This window comes from Hyla sarda, chromosome 5 (genome assembly GCF_029499605.1).
Source record: "Hyla sarda isolate aHylSar1 chromosome 5, aHylSar1.hap1, whole genome shotgun sequence".
Classification (NCBI taxonomy): Eukaryota; Metazoa; Chordata; class Amphibia; order Anura; family Hylidae; genus Hyla; species Hyla sarda.
Window position 1 is genome coordinate 236,368,204 of NC_079193.1, and position 21,276 is coordinate 236,389,479.

Consider the following 21,276-nt stretch of genomic DNA (forward strand, 5'->3'; position numbering starts at 1 on the left):
CCTTCTTACGAGACCAAGTCAATCCCTGCCTGGAGTCCTCAGGGCCCTGGCGACATATAGCGAGGTATCTAACTTTAAGGTGAATTACACCAAATCCGAAATCCTAAATATTACAGTCCCCACTAAATTGACCACGTATTTGAAGACATTAGCCCCCTTTTTATGGCCCCAAACTTCTATGAAGTATTTGGGAATACAGTTACCTAAATCTCTCTCCCTACTGTATGAGTGTAACTACGTACCCCTCCTACATAAACTTACTGATACACTTAAATTATATGACTTGCCCTTTATCTCATGGATGGGACGTAAAAATATCATCCACGCTTACGTATTTCCCGTTTACTTATACACATTGACCCTCCTTCCAATCCATTTACCTAAATATTTCTTTCAAAAACGAGCTTATTCCCTTCTGACCCGTAAGAAACATATGGGGGGACTAGGACTACCGGACCCTGAATCGCAGTATAAAGCTATGCATTTAAAGCGCTGGGTGGAATTGGTTATGGGCACTGGATTGTTACAGGGCCCCGATATCGAAACTGAGCAGTTGGGAATAAACAAACTGAGCCTTTTATGGGTAACTCTTAAAAAAGATGTGGCCACCTTAGCAAACCCCCTGTTAAGGGGTACTCTACTAGTGAAACATGAATTTCATACCAAAACACAATCATCACACCTAATCACTCCCATATCACCAGCGGCACTTATTCCACAGGTGATGGACATTTCGTCATACTCAGGGAACCCTGTGTGGCCTTTGCTAACTACGGTGACACTGGAGGACTTCTTACCTAACAATACACCCCCTACCCTGGAGTTACTCCAGTCTCTGGTGCATTCACACCCTTCAGCTGCAATGCATAGTTATTCTACAAGACAGACGTGCATTGCCTTTCTAAAAGAGTTTACGGTTGCCCGATCCACCACATGGCTAGATGACATCCATTCTACCAACAAAAATAGTAAGATGAAACTTGCTGTTTTTCAAAAGTCCCTATTAACAGATACTAGCGTTGGTGACCCTCTGTACTTGCACTCTTGGGAAACAGAATTAAAAATACAACTCACAGATGAACAGAGGAGGTTTGTCCTTCGCAATTCTCATGGATTCTCTCGGTGTGTCAAACTACAAGAGAACCATTTTAAATTACTCTCTCGATGGTACAAAACACCCGAAGTGCTGTGCAGACTTGGTCTCCTGAACTCTAACTCCTGATGGAGATGTGGGGGAGGCTTGGGCGATCTAACACACATTTGGTGGAGTTGCCCAATAATCCAACCTTATTGGAAGGCGGTAGAGGATACAATTAATACGGTGTGTAAAGTTCGATGACGCTCTCAATGGCTGTTATAGCCCTGGCCCTACCCATACCTTCCTTAAAACCCTCGAACAAATCCCTGCCTACCCACATGATAGCAGCAGCTAAGGCTCTTATTCCCCAATTATGGCGACAAACCGTACCTCCCACAAAAACACAATGGATGGAGAAGTTGAATCAAATATGCAGAATGGAGGAACTATCCAGCTGGTCATCCCTCACCCATGACATGTTTGAAATTTTATGGGGACCCTGGCTCTCGTATAAGCGCCTTTGCATGACACAGTCCCTCTCTACGCCATTGCCCTCTTATTAAACAGATTCAAAGTATCTGGACCTCACGAATAGACCACCGCAGTGTACAACCTCCAGGAGTGCTACGCCACACAGGACTTCCTGGTATATCCCTTCCCCCACTCCCCCCCCCCTCCACACTGATATACTTATCTAGCTTTCATCCTCCTAGAGATCATATTTTAACTGATGAACCCTTAGCTGTCCTAGCTAGCTCACTACTCTCTTTCACTCAAGGGTAACAAATTCTTTACCAGCTCGATTCACGTGACTTGTTTTGTTTGTTGATATTTGTGTTTTAATAATAGGATCTTTCCAGGATTACATATCTGTGCATGTCTCTTTTCTATGTAAAAGGCTATGTATACGGTGCACATGTACCATTCCGATTGCTTATTGCTCTATCCGGCAAAGAGAATACATTGTGTAGATCCTATTCATTGTTATCATTGTATTTTGATTACTGTTATGTAAAAATAAAAACAGACTTGTTAAAAAAAAAAAGGGGTATTTCGGTGGAAAACATTATTTTTTTTGTGTGTGTTAAATCAGCTGGTGCCAGTAAGTTAAACAGATTTGTAAATTACTTTTACTAAAAACATCTTTACCCTTCCAGTACTTTTTAGCAGCTGTGTGCTACAGAGGAAATTCTTTTATTTTTTAATTTCTTTTTTGTCTTGTCCACAGTGCTCTCTTCTGACACCTGATGCCCGTATCAGGAACTGTCCAGAGCAGGAGAAAATCCCCATAGCAAACCTATGCTGCTCTGGACAGTTCCTGACACGGACAGAGGCGTCAGCAGAGAGCACTGTGGACAAGACAAAAAATAAATTCAAAAAGAAAAGAATTTCCTCTGTAGTGTACAGCTGCTGATAAGTACTGGAAGGGTAAAGATTTTTTTAATAGAAGTCATTCACAAATCTGTTTAACTTTCTGACACCAGTTGATTAAAAAAAAAATAATAATAATGTTTTCCACCGGAGTATCCCTTTAAGGAAACAAACTTCAACAGGAATTAGCCTGGTAATCTCACAACATAGCAATTTATTCCCAAGACAAGCGCAGATCCTTCCTAAGCATGTCCATTACTGCCTGGCAGGTACATAATAAAATCAAATAGCGTAGATGAAAGATACGTCAGCAACTCACCAAATCTTCTTTCATTGTTTTTATTGCATAAACAAATACTCACATATTACATACAAGTGTCGGGGTGGACAAGTCCAGGGGGGGGTACAGTAGGCAACAGCGGCCGTTGTTTCGCACTGGTATTGTGCTTCATCGGGTCTCACACTGAATGGACTTCACAGGGATTATAAACAGGTGTGTGTTTCATGGGTAAAAACAAAAGGAAAAATAGCCAGCACAACAACCTAATACACAGGTGCCCGCTGCTGTGGCAAATACAAAATGTACAAAAAAGAAAGTTGCAACAGCACTCTTGGTGAAAAAATGGAGGCTCTTAGCACACTTTTGATCAAAATGTGTCCCCCCATCCACCACGCGGAGGTGGCCTCATATCAGATGGGACCCTAACATGATAACTCACCTCTGCTGTGCATATAGCCTCTGACTGTGTGACATGTTGGATCAGCCATTGACTAAACCACCTCCTGTCTGAGAGGGGTGGGGTGCACGGCTAAAGAGGGTGCCACACCCCTCAACTTAGAAAGTAAAAACAAAAGGAAAAATAGCCAGCACAACAACCTAATACACAGGTGCCCGCTGCTGTGGCAAATACAAAATGTACAAAAAAGAAAGTTGCAACAGCACTCTTGGTCAAAAAATGGAGGCTCTTAGCGCACTTTTTGATCAAAAAGTGCGCTAAGAGCCTCCATTTTTTGACCAAGAGTGCTGTTGCAACTTTCTTTTTTGTGTGTTTCATGGGACCTATCATCAACTAAGAACCTTCACCACATGATCTAAAAAATGTAACAGGTAAAGGGTAGGAGGAGCTTTGTATGAAATGGAATTAGAAGCAATGAATTGACATAAAATATTCTTAAAAGCATACTACTAAATCTATCTTGTCATTCATGCCTAATGGTCCTGTAGCTTGAGTTTTAATAATCCACTGCATTTCTCTTTGTAGTAAATGTGTATCTGCTCTTATGCCTGGCACTGCTTGTTGTCTTTCTATTCCTGCGAATTGGGGCACTTCTGGTTTACCTTCGTGGACTTCGTTCACATGGGTTATAAGGTGAGGTGTTCCTTTCCCAGATCAAAAGGAGTAAAAGTGCTCTCTTCTGCGGATGCACAGTTGTCTTATCGTTTTCCAATGTAAAAAAAGCCACAAGGGCAGAAGATGACGTAAACAATGTTTTTAGTTCTACATGTAATTAATTAATTAACAGTATGTTGAACTTGTCCCATTCTGAATGTTTTTGCTCCTAGATTATACTCCTAGATTATAATTTTTACATGCATAATTACCTTGGGGGACTATGTCTTGTAACCATGTAGTTTTAGTGTTTTTTTTTTTTTTAACATATCTCCTATAGTACGATTTTTCCTGTAAGCAATTATTGTTTTTTTTATTGCTATCTGTCTAATGTCTTCGTCTGCTTCCAAGATATACCAGTTCCTTCTTATTGCTTGTTCTATACATTTATTAACTGGAGTGTTACAGAATGTAAATGCGAACCTTCTAGTATTCTTATTTTTATTTTTTTTGTTATGTTATGTTTTTGGTTATTTTTTTAGATCACATGGTGAAGGTTCTTAGTTGGTGATAGGTCCCATGAAACACACACCTGTTTATAATCCCCGTGAAGTCCATTCAGTGTGAGGCCCGACGAAGCACAATACCAGTGCGAAACAACGGCCGCTGTTGCCTACTGTACCCCCCTGGACTTGTCCACCCCGACACTTGTATGTAATGTGTGAGTATTTGTTTATGCAATAAAGACAAAGAAAGAAGATTTGGTGAGTTGCCGACGTATCTTTCATCTACGCTATTTGAACAATTGATAACTGTATCATGTCAGAGCACCGCTGAACTACTAGAGACAGTATCCTATAACATCTCATAAAGTTACTCCTCTGGTAATGCAGAAGTAAGCTGTGCCGAGCTATTCTATCTACCTGTACATAATAAAATCACCTTATGGAGGATAACCCCTTTAATATCATGTGTCCTACGATGCCTGGATGTCTGTTGGAATGTCTGTAAATATGAAGAAGACAACTTTTATAAATGTCACACGCAGTATGGAAGCGAGGCGCAAGTAGTTACCAGGTATCCTCAAATAGTCACCAAGCATGCAGCTTGCTGAAGTAATCAAGGGATCCCGGGTTGTAGTCATGCCAATTTAGGCTCTAATCACAACCTAGCCAGACGTAATTGTCAGCCCACATCCAACTGACTACTTAAAGGGGTACTCCGGCTCCAGAAAGTAAAACAGATTTGTAAATTACTTCTATAAAAAAAATCTTAATCCTTCAAGTACTTATCAGCTGCTGTATACTACAGAGGAACTTAAGTTGTTCTTTTCTGTCTGACCACAGTGCTCTTTGCTGACAACTCTGTCTGTGTCAGGAAGTGTCCAGAGTAGGAGCAAATCCCCATAGCAAACATATGCTGCTCTGGACAGTTCCTGACATGGACAGAGGTGTCAGCAGAGAGCACTGTGGACAGACAGAAAAGAAATTGAAAAAGAAAAGAACTTCCTCTGGAGCATACAGCAGCTGATAAGTACTGGAAGGATTAAGATTTTTTAATAGAAGTAATTTACAAATCTGTTTAACTTTCTGGCACCAGTTGATTTGAAAAAAATAAATAAAATGTTTTCCACCAAAGTACCCCTTTAAGCCTCATGAACATACTGTGTGGGACATTTCTAAAAGTTGTTTTCTCCACATTTTTAGATGTACCAGCATACATGCAGAGATGGTAGGACACGATATTAACCTCTATTATGTGTCACCACTCGTTATATAGGGTAAAACTTGGTGACAGTTACACCAGTAACCTCGTAGTTAACATAAGCTCACAGCCAGATAGGGCTTAGGAAGAGGGTAACAGTGATACCATTCATTTGGTAACCATTCACCTCTGTGCATCTCCAGGGCTGCTATTGCCCAGTAGTCCAGACCTTTCTCTCCCCCATGGCTGACAGCCCATTATGGCATCATGTTATTTCACGGTTGCACATGCACATTATTTGATTGATCTCCTGACAGCCTTATAGGAAACATATCACTGTAACTGTGCACTTTGTTTAACTGTGAGATTGCTGGTGTCTGAATGTCTGATGTTTTTACGCACACACACGCACATATGTGGTGAGCCACGGGGTGTGAGGTGAGGTGTAAGGGACAGATGGTGTTGCCCAGGGGTAGATGGTATTCACCCCTTTGAGTTTGTGACGCCAGGGCGTGGTTTGCCTATGTAACCACCTGAAGGTAGTACCGCTAGTCCTAGATTAGGCAGGTGCAATAAAGAGTCCAAGGCCAGGTTAAGGGTAACAGTAGCTTTTACTGAGGTTAGACAGGTGTTACAGTCTATACAGTTCAGCCAGTATCCCAGAGAGGTGGCCAGTGACACACAGAGACCTCACAGGCTTGCTGGGATTGCAGTAGGTAGAATGACTTTAATGCAGGCCATGGTGACTATACAGTAGAGATGACTTGAATCACTTGATGACCGACTATTAGATGACTTGAGCTTACTTGCAATTGACAAGTGGCTGCAGACTTTAGGCTTGAGGTCTCCAATGGCTGGACACAGGCACAGGGACAGATAACTGAACTTTACCTCAGCAGGAAGAGAATCACAAGAGAAGAGAGTGATTGCAGCTCTACCCTATCTTACATAGGGGGGCTGTAGAAGGAGCCCATAGGTTACTTGGAAGGTCACCTGGTCACTGGTGGGCAACACACATATGACTTAAACATGTGACTAACAATCATGTGACCTACGTCAAAGGTCCTTTACACCTAATATGCAACATATTCACATTATGGGGGAACACTGCAGGAGAGCCCTGAGGATGTACAGGGACTCAACCTGACAGGACTGTAGGAGCATATCCAGTACTGGGACACCTCCCCCCCCCCCCTACTTGAGTAAAGTCGCCCTCAATGTCCGTCCTGAAAGGCTTGAGGAGCAAAACGGCCTGGGGCCGCATGCAGTCACGGGGCATTTCAATTAACGTCTATATCCATGCTGTTTTTGACAAAAACTGATAATACTAGAGAGTCTCTGTATCAATGTCGATACATGCCCTGACAAATTGGATAACTGAATAACCATAGGATTACTGAAGAATAAGGACTATGTATAGAAATGAAAGCATACCTATGACTATAGTATAAACATGACTTATTAACCTTTTAGTTGACTACGAATAGGACTATGACTATGCATATTATGACATTTGGACTATGACTATGCATATTATGACATTTGACTATGCATATAACAATACTTTATACATATGTCTAAGACATAACACTGGCAGATTGGGTTGCCGGAGGTTTTTGCCCAATGCCTTGGCTACTGGGGTCCCTTGGCATTACACACTTCTCCCCAGAACACTAGTTATATGGACATTTATTAGATAACGTTAGACACTTGTTACCTTATATTTATTTACTTTGTGGGTATAGGAATACCTTCTGGCCAGCAAAGTATCCTGAGCACGTGGACACAAGAAATTACATTAGACATATAAGACATAGGACACTCAAAAACATTTGAATGGACTGTGATGTAGTGAGTGCTACAGCCCTAATTTACATTAGATATTCACGTGTACACGACTTTATGTGTATTTTTGGACTATGTGTAGTAATAACTAGACTTTAATCTATATTAATCCTTGACTGTACATGATGTTGGCGATGGGGTGAAATGTTGCTTCTTCCGACTGTTTAGGATACTCCCTGCAAAGAAAAATGCCAGACACCAGAAAACACGGTACACCATAACTTTAGGTGCACAACAAATTATATAAATTTTATTATACTACAAAAAGTATAGTATGGAAACACAAATATGTCCCTCGTGCAGAATGGCGAGCAAAAATATATTACTATGACAATATGTACATAGATGTCCATGTATTGCTCAGTAGTCCAGATACACTATAGAGTTCAGGTTCTGTCAGGTTTTTGAGAATCACGGCCGAAGCCGGGCACAACACTTACAAAATTGGTTACCATAAAACTTTCTTGACAAGTTCGTCAGGCACTGTACTTGAACGTTGCTTGTAAACCTGGAACAACAAAAGAGTGTGCTTGCACACAGAAGTCAGTTAGTTTTAATGCCAAGTTTGGTAAAGTTACTGTACACGAGTACACAAATAAAACATTTCTTTTATGTAGGCACTCTTCCATTCCAGCCTTGTCAGTCAGACTGTTTTCTAGGCTGGGATATATACCTAGGACCACGAGACTGAGCCCCATACATGGGGTTGGCATGTGTGTTCCATGAGACATGGGACAAACGGGATTCAGTCATGGTCGGACTCACGGTGACCACCACTTGTACAGCAGCAGCTTGTGCCACTGGGGAAGGAACTGTTGGTTCCTGTTGGTCCTGCCAAACCTCCGCAACAGCTAAAGTAGGCCAAGGCACTTTTGTTGGTGCCTGATGATCAGGCCAAACCTCTGGGGCAGCCAAAGTAGGTCTGGGCACTTCCGTTGGTGCCCGATGGTCAGGCAAAAACCTCCTCAACAGCAGGAGTAGGCCTGGGCACTTACGTTGGTGCCCGATGGTCAGACCAAACCTCCTCAACAGCAGGAGTAGGCCTGGGCACATCTGTAGAAGACCCTTGACGCAGATACTTGGGGACCATAGCAGGTGACTCCGGATACCATTCTTCTTGAACAACTGTCCCTTTGATGCTTGGTGGCAAGAGACCAAATGGAGTCCCAATCTTCAGAGGGGAAATAGGCGAAAGGGATTTGTGTGGAATTCTTAGGTCTAGTGACAGCTGTTGCACATTCCCCTGGCAGACTCTGTACAGGCGTGTACTCCACAATCTCCCCGTTCTTCAGAGAATGCATAGCCGGGGGAAGATAGTCCCTTTGTACTGCCTCCTGTTCACTAGATGGATGCCCCCATGGTGGCAGTCCATAAGGGTGCAAAACCCCCTCACTTTGTCAAACTTGATTACTGTTGCGCAACGGCGCTCCAGGGGTGGCTCACCCTCCTGGGGGTGCTCTAACTTTCTTATGTGCAGGACCTCCAACTTTTTGGTATCTTGCTGCTGCTCTTGTTGCTCCTCGAACGGCAGCCACTTCGGCCCATGTCTCTCCATCCTTTGTACCCTCAGTTCCTCCAGAATGGTGGCCACCTCAGCATCTCTCTTAGCCCTTTCGTATAAAGAAATGGAAGAGCTCTCCATAGCGTAAAACCGCCAATGTGTAGATCAATGGTAAATTTTAGGAACTCTTACCAAACGCGGTTGTGTGAGCTCACATACAACAATGCTCAGCGTGAGTGAGTACAAGGCCCAGTCTGCAGCCTCCCCAATCATATGAGCAGTACCAGGTGAAGACAATGCAATGCGTTTTAATGTCCTTGCGCGGTTTCATCAGGCGTGTCCATCCCTGGTCAGCGCTGCTGAAACCCACTGCCTCTTGGAAGTCTTCACCTGGTACTGCTCTTAGCCCTTCCGGACTGGGCCGGAGGAACTGAGGGAAGGGACTTCCCTGGCAGGGGAAGAAGATACTTCCTCATGTACTGGATCAAGTTAGGCTTGTCGCCAAATAACCACTTATGTAGCGGTGGAGACTGGGGACATGCTGGGGGCTGCTGGACCTGGGGCGCTTGCTCTGGACTGGGGGTAGATGGAGGGGTAGAGAACGCAGTTCCGGCCGGGGTACTCACTTCTGACTCCTCCGTGTCGATCTCCGCCCAGGATCCCCAGGTCCAGTGGTGGGGTGACAGCCTCACCGACGATGGTTCTCGTGATGACTTCGGCGTACCTTCCGCCGGGGTTGCGGCCCACTCTCCATTGTCCTCTGGCAAAGGCAGCTTCAGGTGGGCGTCTTCAGGCGATCCGCTAACTCCTCGAACAACTGTTCTGCAGCCATGGCAATTTGCCGGTCCTCCGGTGCCATCTTGGGACTATCCGTACACGTTGACAGCTGCACCTCCGTCATCTTCTTACTCTCAGCCAGCACTTCCGCAGAACTGAAGAGGTCAGGCTCCGCATCGCTTCTTATACCGGGCTCCAATAAAATGCCCACCAGCAGGAACTTCGTCATTAGTGGGGCCTGGGACCGGAAGTGACTCAGCGGTGCAAGGGGCGGACCTTTCAAGTTCCATTTACGACTAGGAACAGCAACTTGACTTCCACGCCCAGGGGCGGAACATTGACCAGTGCGGGACATTTATGCGCACTTCTCTACCAGCAGATTAACCCTTTCAGGTACAATGGCCAACATTTTGTCACGTAACATTGCTTGATTACAGATCTTGCACATAATGTTCATGACTTCAAAGTTACTTTCAACAACAGATAATGGACTCCTTTTCACCTCCCCCACTATTTAACTAGCACCTTTAGTAAAACACATTGCAATTAGAACAGTCCCTTACACTTTTCTGTCACAAACCTTTTCAGAATGCGATTTTTCTTGAACACAGTTCAGACTAGGGGGGAGGACTTGTGGCTTTGTGGCATATGGCACACACCCGAATCCTATTCGTGATGCCAAAGTTTGTGGTGAGCCACGGGGTGTGAGGTGATTTGTAAGGGGCAGATGGTGTTGCCCAGGTAGATGGTATTAACACCTTCGTGTTCGTGACGCCAGGGCGTGGTTTGCCTATGTAACCACCCAAAGGCAGTCTCGCTAGTCCTAGGTTAGGCAGGTGCAATAAAGAGTCCAAGGTCAGGTTAAAGGTAACAGTAGCTTTTACTGAGGTTAGACAGGTGTTACAGTCTATACAGTTCAGCCAGTATCCCAGAGAGGTGGCCAGTGACACAGAGAGACCTCGCAAGCTTGCTGGTACTTGCAGAAGGTAGACTGACTATAATGCAGGCCACAGTGACTAGACAGTAGAGTGGACTTGACTCACTTGATGACTGACTATTAGATGACTGGAGCTTACTTGAAATTGACAGGTGGCTGCAGACTTTAGACTTGAGGCCTACAATAGCTGGACACAGGCACTGGGACAGATGACTGGACTTGACCTCAGCAGGAAGAGAATCACAAGAGAAGAGAGCGACTGCAGCTCCTCCCCATCTTATATAGGGGGGCTGTGCAAGGAGCCCATAGGTTACTTGGGAGGTCACCAGGTCACTGGTGTTCTTTGGGTAACAGACATATGACTTAAACATGTGACAAACATTATCATGTGACTAACAATCATGTGACCAATGTCAAAGGTCCTTTACACTTAATATACAACCTATTGACATTATTGGAGAACACTGAAGGAGAGTGTTGCAGGGACTCAACCAGACAGGACTGTAGGAGCATATCCCGTACTGGGATACCACATATATATATATATATGTATATATATATATATATATATATATATATATATATATACAGTCATGGCCATAAATGTTGGCACCCCTGAAATTTTTCAAGAAAAGGAAGTATTTCTCACAGAAAAGGATTGCAGTAACAGATGTTTTGCTATACACATGTGTAACGCCGAGCGCTCCGGGTCCCCGCTCCTCCCCGGAGCGCTCACAGCGTTCTCCTGTTCGCAGCGCCCCGGTCAGACCTGCTGACTGGGTGCGCTGCGATAATGTCCCCAGCCGGAATGCGATTCGCGATGCGGGACGCGCGCGCTGCATCCCGACCCGCTTACCAGACTCGTTCCCCGTCTGTGCTGTCCCGGCGCGCGCGGCCCCACTCCCTAGGGCGCGCGCGCGCCGGGTCTTTGAGACTTAAAGGACCGGTGCGCCACTGATTGGCGCATGGGTTTTAATCAGTATCTTCACCTGTGCACTTCCCTATAATACCTCACTTCCCCTGCACTTCCTTGCCGGATCTTGTTGCCATTGTGCCAGTGAAAGCATTTCCTTGTGTGTTCCTAGCCTGTGTTCCAGACCTCTTGCCGTTGCCCCTGACTACGATCCTTGCTGCCTGCCCTGACCTTCTGCTACGTCCGACTCTGCTCTTGTCTACTCCCTTGTACCACGCCTATCTCAGCAGTCAGAGAGGTTGAGCCGTTGCCGGTGGATACGACCTGGTTGCTACCACCGCTGCAAGTCCATCCCGCTTTGCGGCGGGCTCTGGTGAAAATCAGTAGCAACTTAGAACCGGTCCACCGACACGGTCCACGCCAATCCCTCTCTGACACAGAGGATCCACCTCCAGCCTGCCGAATCCTGACAGTAGATCCGGCCATGGATCCCGCTGAGGTCCCGCTGCCAGTTGTCGCTGACCTCACCACGGTGGTCGCCCAGCAGTCGCAACAGATAGCACAACAAGGCCATCAGCTGTCTCAACTGACCGTGATGCTACAGCAGCTTCTACCACAGCTTCAGCAACCATCTCCTCCGCCAGCTTCTGCACCTCCTCCGCAGCGAGTGGCCGCATCCAGCCTCCGTTTATCCTTGCCGGACAAATTTGATGGGGACTCTAAATTTTGCCGTGGTTTTCTCTCACAATGTTCCCTGCATTTGGAGATGATGTCGGACCAATTTCCAACTGAAAGGTCAAAGGTGGCTTTCGTGGTCAGCCTTCTGTCTGGGAAAGCCCTGTCATGGGCCACACCGCTCTGGGACTGCAATGATCCTGTCACTGCCTCTGTACACTCTTTCTTCACGGAGATTCGAAGTGTCTTCGAGGAACCAGCCCGAGCCTCTTCTGCCGAGACTGCCCTGCTGAACCTGGTTCAGGGTAATTCTTCTGTTGGCGAGTACGCCATCCAATTCCGTACTCTCGCCTCCGAATTGTCCTGGAATAACGAGGCCCTCTGCGCGACCTTCAAAAAAGGCCTATCCAGTAACATCAAAGATGTGCTGGCCGCACGAGAAATCCCTGCTAACCTGCATGAACTTATTCATCTGGCCACCCGCATTGACATGCGTTTTTCCGAAAGGCGTCAGGAGCTCCGCCAGGATATGGACTTTGTTCGCACGAGGCGGTTTCTCTTCTCTGGTCCACTGCAATCCGTTCCTGTGCCTTCCGCCGTGGAGGCTATGCAAGTAGACCGGTCTCGCCTGACACCTCAAGAGAGGACACGCCGCCGCATTGAGAACCTATGCCTGTACTGTGCCAGTACCGAACACTTCTTGAAGGATTGTCCTATCCGTCCTCCACGTCAGGAAAGACGCACTCCGACTCCGCACAAAGGTGAGACAGCTCTAGGTGTGAACTCCACTTCTCCACGTCTTACTGTGCCTGTGCGGATTTCTTCTTCTACCTTCTCCTTCTCAGCTGTGGCCTTCTTGGATTCCGCATCTGCAGGAAATTTCATTTTGGCCTCTTTCGTTAACAGGTTCAACATCCCAGTGACCAGTCTCGCCAGACCCCTCTACATCGCCTCTGTTAATGATGAAAGATTGGATTGTACTGTGCGTTACCACACGTAACCCCTCTTAATGTGCATTGGACCCCATCATGAAAAAATTGAATTTCTGGTCCTCTCTAACTGCACCTCTGAAATTCTTCTTGGACTACCTTGGCTTCAACGCCATTCCCCAACCCTCGATTGGACCACCGGGGAGATCAAGAACTGGAGTACTACTTGCCAAAAAAACCCCTAGGGAGCGCACACCGGGTCATTGCGATTTAAAGGACCGATGCGCCACTGATTAGCGCATGGGTTTTAATCAGTATCTTCACCTGTGCACTTCCCTATAATACCTCACTTCCCCTGCACTTCCTTGCCGGATCTTGTTGCCAGTGAAAGCATTTCCTTGTGTGTTCCTAGCCTGTGTTCCAGACCTCTTGCCGTTGCCCCTGACTACGATCCTTGCTGCCTGCCCTGACCTTCTGCTACGTCCGACTCTGCTCTTGTCTACTCCCTTGTACCGCGCCTATCTCAGCAGTCAGAGAGGTTGAGCCGTTGCCGTTGGATACGACCTGGTTGCTACCGCCGCTGCAAGTCCATCCCGCTTTGCGGCGGGCTCTGGTGAAAACCAGTAGCAACTTAGAACCGATCCACCGACACGGTCCACGCCAATCCCTCTCTGACACAGAGGATCCACCTCCAGCCTGCCGAATCCTGACAACATGTTTATTCCCTTTGTGTGTATTGGAACTAAATCAAGAAAGGGAGGAAGAAAAGCTAATTGGACACAATGGCCCTCATTTACTAAGAAAATCGGGTTGTAAGTCTATGTTGCTTTCTTACCCGACTGCTTTTTTCCCCTGGTATTTATTATTATGTCGCATCTTGTTTGTCGCACGTGGGTTTTTTAGGTTTTGGTTTCCAACTCCTCTGAGCTGTCGGGAAAAAAATCCACAACAATTCAACAAATTCGGGTTGGAAACCTTAATAAATACGTGGGAAAGCTCAGAAATGTCGGGTAACGCCCCTTTTTCGGGTTTGGGAGAATCCACATCGGGTCTGTCGGGAAAAAATGTTGCATAGTGTCGCAGACTGGCGCACGATGTCTGCGACATGGCGCAGACAAAGATGCGACAAAAAAACCCGACAAAAGAGGTCGGGTTTAGAATAGTAAATGAGGGCCAATGTCACACTAAACTTCAAAAATGGGCTGGACAAAATTATTGGCACCCTTTCAAAATTGTGGAAAAATAAGATTGTTTCAAGCATGTAATGCTCCTTTAAACTCACCTGGGGCAAGTAACAGGTGTGGGCAATATAAAAATCACACCTCAAAGCAGATAATAAAGAGAGAAGTTCACTTAGTCTTTGCATTGTGTGTCTGTGTGGCACACATTAAGCATGGACAACAGAAAAAGGAGAAGAGAACTGTCTGAGGATTTGAGAACCAAAATTGTGGAAAAATTCGTTAATTTCTAACGATAATTTGTTTTCCCTTAGTCCTAACAGTAGCACAGATGGGGTATTCCACCCCCCGCGAACTGGTTAGGACAGATGGAAATTTTATTGAACTTAATTAAATAATCAGTGAAAACACACCCACAACACCCTGTATAAGTAAGAGGGTCACCCTCTGTCCCATTGTGTAGTAACAAGAAGAACTAAAAACAAAGAATAGAAAAAAATTACTTAATTAGGGAGGGAAAGTTGTGCTACTGTTAGGACTAAGGGAAAACAAATTATCGTTAGAAATTAACGATTCCCTTACGTCCTAACCAGTAGCACAGATGGGGAAATGGCAAGCAGAAACCCTATGAGGGAGGGCTCTCATGCCTGACGGCAGATAATACTGTCCGTCCAAATGAGGAGAAATCGGCCAATCTACTGTCAAGTCTGTAGTGGGTGATAAATGTGGAGAGTGAACTCCAGGATGCAGCTTTGCATATGTGTTCCAAGGGAACAAGACTCCTTTCCGCAAAGGAGGTAGATACAGACCTGGTGGAATGAGCTTTTACAAACTCAGGAGGCCCCTTACCTTGGGATACCATGGAAATACGAATGGCATCCTTTACCCATCTACTGATGGAGGGCTTTGAAGCTTTAAGACCTCTCTTGGGTCCTGTAAAGAGAATTAGCAGATTTTCTATTCTTCCTAAACTCCAAAGATCTTCTTATATAGATCTGGAGGCATCTCGAGATATCTAGGCAATGAAGAGCCCTATCTTCATTAGAGGATGGAGGAGAAGAAAATACTGGCAGGGATATAACTTGATTTATATTTTGGAATGATGGAACCTTAGGTATAAAGGATGGCATAAATCTGAGTAACACTCGATCTGGCAAAAATTTTGTATATGGTTCAAGTGCCGAGAGCGCTTGAAGTTCCCCAATCCTCTTGGCTGATGTGATTGCCAGTAAAAAAGTTATTTTAATGGTAACAAATTTCATGTCCACCTCCTCCAAGGGCTCAAAGGGGGGAGATGCCAACCCCTTGAGCACCACCGATAAGTCCCATGCTGGGACAGGTTGTATAATTGTAGGTTTTAACCTTGAGGATCCCCTCAAGAATGTTTTGACTAGTGGGTCTTGAGACAATGGTTTATTGAGAAAGGCAGAGATGGCTGATACCTGAACTCTGAGTGTGGAAGGAGATAGATTCTTGTCTAATCCCTCCTGAAGAAAGTTGAGGATTATGGCAACAGCTGGATTCTGTCCAGGAAGTTGTTTCTTGGAGCACCAAGACTGAAAGGTTGTCCAGATTCTTTTATAGGCTCTGTTAGTGGACTCCGCTCTGGAATGCGAGAGAGTATTCAAGACCGCACTAGAAAGCCCTTCTAGATGTGGAAGGGACTGGTCAACCTCCAGGCTGTCAGGTTGAACATTTGAAGATTTAAGCAGCTGTGAGTGTCCCCCGACACTAGTGCTTGCTCTGGGGGAAGCCTCCAGAATTGTCCCCAACTCATTTGCCAGAGTTGGGTAAACCAAGCTCTCTTGGGCCAAAATGGAATTATGGCTATGACAGAGGCTTGGTCCTGCCTGATTTTCATCAATACCCTTGGGATCAAGGAAATTGGAGGGAAGATGTAGGCCAGCCTGAACCTCCATGGGATTGAGAGAGCATCAATTGCTACTGGGTTGCCTTCCCTGTACAGGGAGCAAAATCTCACCACTTTGGTGTTGAACCTCGTTGCCATAAGATCTATTTCCGGCATACCCCACGTGAGTGTTATTTGTTTGAATATTTCTGGATGGAGAGACCATTCTCCAGTTGAAAGTCCTCTGCTCAGGCGGTCGGCGATCACATTGAGAGATCCCCGAATGTGAACTGCCGACAGATGGATTAGGTTCCTCTCTGCCCAATCCAAGATCAGACCCACCTCTCTGAGGAGGCTTTGTGATCGAGTGCCTCCCTGCTTGTTGGAGCAAAATGGAGGAGTGCTAATCTGATGGCTCGAATCTCGAGGAGATTGGAGGTTAACCCTCTCTCCTGTGGAGACCAAGATCCCCGCACTGTCAGATCTAAGAGATGCGCTCCCCAACCTACAAGGGACGCGTCGGTGGTAAGTATGATCCAAGAGGATTGGATCATTGACTTGCCATCCTCGAGGTGAGACCACCATCTGAGAGAGGACCGGACTCAATAAGACAGGGAGTGGCACTTGTTTAGGCCCGAGGGCCTGAGATTCCATGTGGCGAGCACCTCTGATTGAAGAGGGCGTAGATGCCAAAGAGCCCAAGTACCGCATCCACGGTAGCGGACATAAGTCCCAACATCCGCATGACAGTGCGAATGGATACTCTCCGGGGTACAGAGAGAAAAAGGGCCGATTCTTGAACCCGAGATTTCCTCTCGGGAGAGAGGTAAAGTGTCATGGAGATTGAGTCGACTATGAAGCCGAGGAACCTCACTGAGGTCGTTGGGAGGAAATTGGATTTGGCCCAATTGACTATCCACCCTAACTGGTGAAGGAAGGATACTGCTAGTTGCAGATGTTGGGACAGGATCGCAGAAGAAGGAGCTCTGAGGAGCCAATCGTCTAGGTAGGGAACAATGCTGAGCCCCTGGAGCCTTAGAGCGGCAACTACCGCTACCACCACTTTGGTAAATGTGTGTGGGGCCGAAGAAATTCCAAACGGGAGGGCTACAAACTGGAGGTGTTTTAGAACTCCCCCTACCTGAATTGCGATCCTTAGATACTTTCTGGATACCGGATGAATAGGAATATGAAGGTAAGCATCCTTTAGATCCAGAGTAGCCAGGTAATCCCCTGGCGAGATGAGGTTGACCACAGATTGAATAGTTTCCATACGAAAGCGTTTGTGCTTTACGTACTGATTGAGATATCTCAGATCTATAATCATCCGCCAGTCTCCTGTTACCTTGGGAACTAGGAAGACTGGAGAATAAATTCCTGACCCCCGCTCTGCAAGAGGGACTTCCTCTAAGGCATTCTTCTGGATGTATTCCAGAATGTAAGTTTCTAGCGCCACCTGTTTGATTGGTGAAAGAACTCTTGTCTCCACATAATTGGATGGGGGAATTGATTCGAGGTCTATCGAATAACCATCCGAGATTAATCTCAGGACCCAAGGGTCTTGAATGTGGAGGGACCAGGCGCTTAAAAAATGGTGAAGACGACCACCAACCGGAATCTGGGGGGCAGGATGAGAAACTGGAAAGGTCACCTCGGCAAGGAACCCAGAGCTTCGTAGAAGCCCCTAGTCAGAGCTTTCTGTTGTCTTTGGGGCCACGGGAGCGTTTTCCGCCCCGGCGTTGATTACCCCAGTCTCTCTGAGGCTTAGGCTGGGGGGCTGATCCGCCCCCAGAACGCCGCCCCCGACCACGAAAGGAGGAATAAGGAAGGGACTTGCCTTTCTTGTCAGAAAGTCCCTCCATAGTGTGGTCCAACTCAGCTCCGAAAAGAATGCCGGGTTCGTAAGGCATAGCACATAAGGTGTTCTTGGAAGAGTTGTCGACCTTCCAAGGTTTTAACCACAGAGGACGTCGTCCAGCGGAAGCCAGGGCCATAGACTTGGAGGCCAACTTAAGATGCTGGGTGGAAGCATCGCACAAAAAATCAATGGCCAGATTGGTCGTCTTGAAGGATGAAAGAATTTCATCCCTAGGAACCCCTTGGTCCAAATCCGACTGGATGTTAGAAAGGCGGGTCTTTAAAAAGTTTGCTACCTCTGAGCAAGCTATTGCCACTGATGCAGACGCAGAAGCAGTGGAGTAGGAGCGCCTCATGGCACAGTCAGCCTTCCGATCCATTGGATCCTGCAAGGAAGACCCATCCTCAGCAGGGACCACTGTCCTCTTGGACAGTTTGGCAACTGCCATGTCAACCTTAGGGACAGGGCCCCAGGAGGAAAGCTGAGATTCCTGAATAGGAAACATTGTCTTAAATCTTTTGGTTAAGACCGGACCCTTTTCTGTTTTTTTCCATTCCGTTCTAAGTACGGACAGAAGGGTATCATTCGCTTTAAAGACCCTAGGTCCCTTAGAGGCGGAGGTAGAGGCTTCCCCGGGATCAACATCCTGGTCCCCCGACCGGATGGATCTCAGAAGACGCTGGGTCTTTTCCAGCGGAAAGAAATAGAAGGCAGCGACCTCCTCATCCGAAGAGGAGGACTTGGAATCTTCTCCCTCTTGATCCACAGACGTCTCCATTTAGGGAGATGAAGAAGGTCTGGCGCGATTCTGAGAGACAACGCGTTTCAGCTCCTCAATAGAGGCTTGCATGGCCGACATGTTAGAGGAGACCCACACATACATATCTTGGACTGTAGGCTCAGTCTGGTGGAAGGTAGAGACTTAGCCCTACAAGGAGGGCACCTGGAAAATTCATAATTATCCTCAAGGGGAATATTGCAGTCATGGCAAGAAAGGTGCTTGCGCTTGGCGGATCTTTTTGCCAAGCCTTCACGATCCCCTGAGCCCTCGGTCGACATATCTAGATAAATATGAGAGGAGGATTAGATAATGTAGCGGCAAGAAAAAAATTGCGGCTAGATAAAATATAATTTAAAATACCCAAAGTTCTCAGCAAGAGACCAGGTAAGTGATAGAAATAGGGAAACAGTAGTATCCGCAAGGATGCACTACTAAACTCAAAAAGACAGGACTGTGGAAGTACCAACAGCTCTGCGCTCTAGGAGGCTGAATGACAGCCTAGGGGGAGTTTAAATATCCCCCTAGCTGGCGCCAAACCAAGACTCCGCCCACAAGGCGAAGTTACAGGAGAGATAAAGGAATTGTGCTCAAATCAGGATAAAAAAGGAACCCTAAGTTAGAGGGCTATAGGAAGAGGCTCCCCGCTCGGTTTTGCCGCATTATGGATAGTAAAACGGCGCAAAAACCGAGCCGGGGACTGAAGAGAGAACCAGGAAGTGACGTCAGACGCCGCTGACGTACTTCCGGCCAGGGCCGCGGTGGAGTCGCGGCTCCGGGAGTCACAGAAGCAGATGGGCGCAAAGAATGCCCAATGCAAGTAAGAAAGAACCCCCCTACTCATATAACAGGAGTAAGGGGGTCACCATCTGTCCCACTGTCCGGGAGGACAGAAAATAACACAATGGGACAGAGGGTGACCCTCCTACTTATACAGGGTGTTGTGGGTGTGTTTTCACTGATTATTAAATTAAGTTCAATAAAACTTCCATTTGTCCTAACCAGTTCGCAGGGGGTGGAATACCCCATCTGTGCTGCTGGTTACAAGTCTATCTCCAGAGATCTAGATTTGCCTTTGTCCACAGTGCGCAACATTATCAAGAAGTTTGCAACCCATGGCACTGTAGCTAATCTCCCTGGGCGTGGACAGAAGAGAAAAATTGATGAAAGGTGTCAATGCAGGATAGTCCGGATGGTGGATAAGCACCCCAAACAAGTTTCAAAGATATTCAAGCTGTCCTGTAGGCTCAGGGAGCAATGACCCCAAACATACGTAAAAAAGCACCAGAAATGGATGGTAACAAAGAGTTCTAAAGTGGCCAGATCTAAATCTCGTTGAACACTTGTGGAGAGATCTTAAAATTGCTGTTGGGAAAAGGCATCCTTCCAATAAGAGAGACCTGGAGCAGTTTGCAAAGGAAGAGTGGTCCTACATCCTGGCTGAGAGGTGTAAGAAGCTTATTGATTGGCATAGGAAGCGACTGATTTCAGTTATTTTTTCCAAAGGATGTGCAACCAAATATTAAGGGTGCCAATAATTTTGTCCACCCCCCTTTTTGAGTTTGGTGTGACATTATGTCCAATTTGCTTTTTTTCTTCCCTTTTTTGTTTTAGTTCCAATACACACAAAGGGAATAAACATGTCTATAGCAAAACATGTGTTACTGCAATCCTTTTCTGTGAGAAATACTTAATTTTCTAGAAAAATTTCAGGGGTGCCAACATTTACGGCCATGATTGTAAATATATATATATATATATATATATATATATATAAAACATAAAATTGTTTGCAGCACTACTCTAACATCAGTGCCTGGTGCCTGCACCCCAATCAAAGCCCATCCAAATAGAAAAACAATGGTGCGGCACCACAATGTGCAAATAAATTGTGAATTTATGTGTTAGTTAAATATTTCTACAAATAATGCATAAGAATAAAGTTGGCAGGTAGCCTGGGTTTTTTAGCTTCTGTCACACCCTCTGTACAGCATTTTCACAAATAACCAATGTTTATTTTAGTATTATCACGATCCATTAAGGTTCATCGCAGTACATTTGTAGAATTCATGTCACTACGGTGACTTTTCTCAAAACTGTTTCCTGTGCCCTTTTAAAGTTAATAGGTCATATGTCTCAATATATTTACACTTGAAGGGGTTTTCTGGGTCATTTACATTGATGGCCTTTATAAAGATAAGTCATCAATGTGTAATTGGCAAACTAATGTTTGGCAGAGCTGCTTCGGCATATATACAATGAACTTCGCCTGAAGCAGATTCACTTCAATGAAAGCTTAAAGGGGTACTCCACCCCTAGACATCTTATCCCCTATCCAAAGGATAGGATGTCTAGGGGCGGAGTATCCCTTCAACTTGGTCCGGCCACTACACAATAAACAAAGCCATCAGCTTTTAGCCCTGTCTATAGTGTATACAGGATCTGTAAAAAAAGAGAATACTGCGCTCCGTGGTGAAATAAACGAGAGACCTGTGGGGTATTGTGACTGCTATATTAGGCGCTCACCTGAAATGGTTATGTACCCCCATACA

The 21,276-nt window shown here is 45.8% G+C and overlaps 1 protein-coding gene across 4 annotated transcripts in view; it reads left to right on the plus strand.

Annotated features, from left to right (window-relative positions):
• The window catches only part of LOC130273891 (glyoxylate/hydroxypyruvate reductase B-like), a 105,970-nt gene that overhangs the window by 5,124 nt on the left and 79,570 nt on the right, over nucleotides 1-21,276 (plus strand). For 3 of the 4 annotated variants that reach the window (XM_056521356.1, XM_056521357.1, XM_056521359.1), the window contains exon 2: nucleotides 4,323-4,544. The gene's annotated coding sequence lies outside the window, so the exon portion shown is untranslated. The remainder of the gene's footprint in view (nucleotides 1-4,322; nucleotides 4,545-21,276) is intronic. The other variant, XM_056521358.1, reaches the window with a different exon arrangement.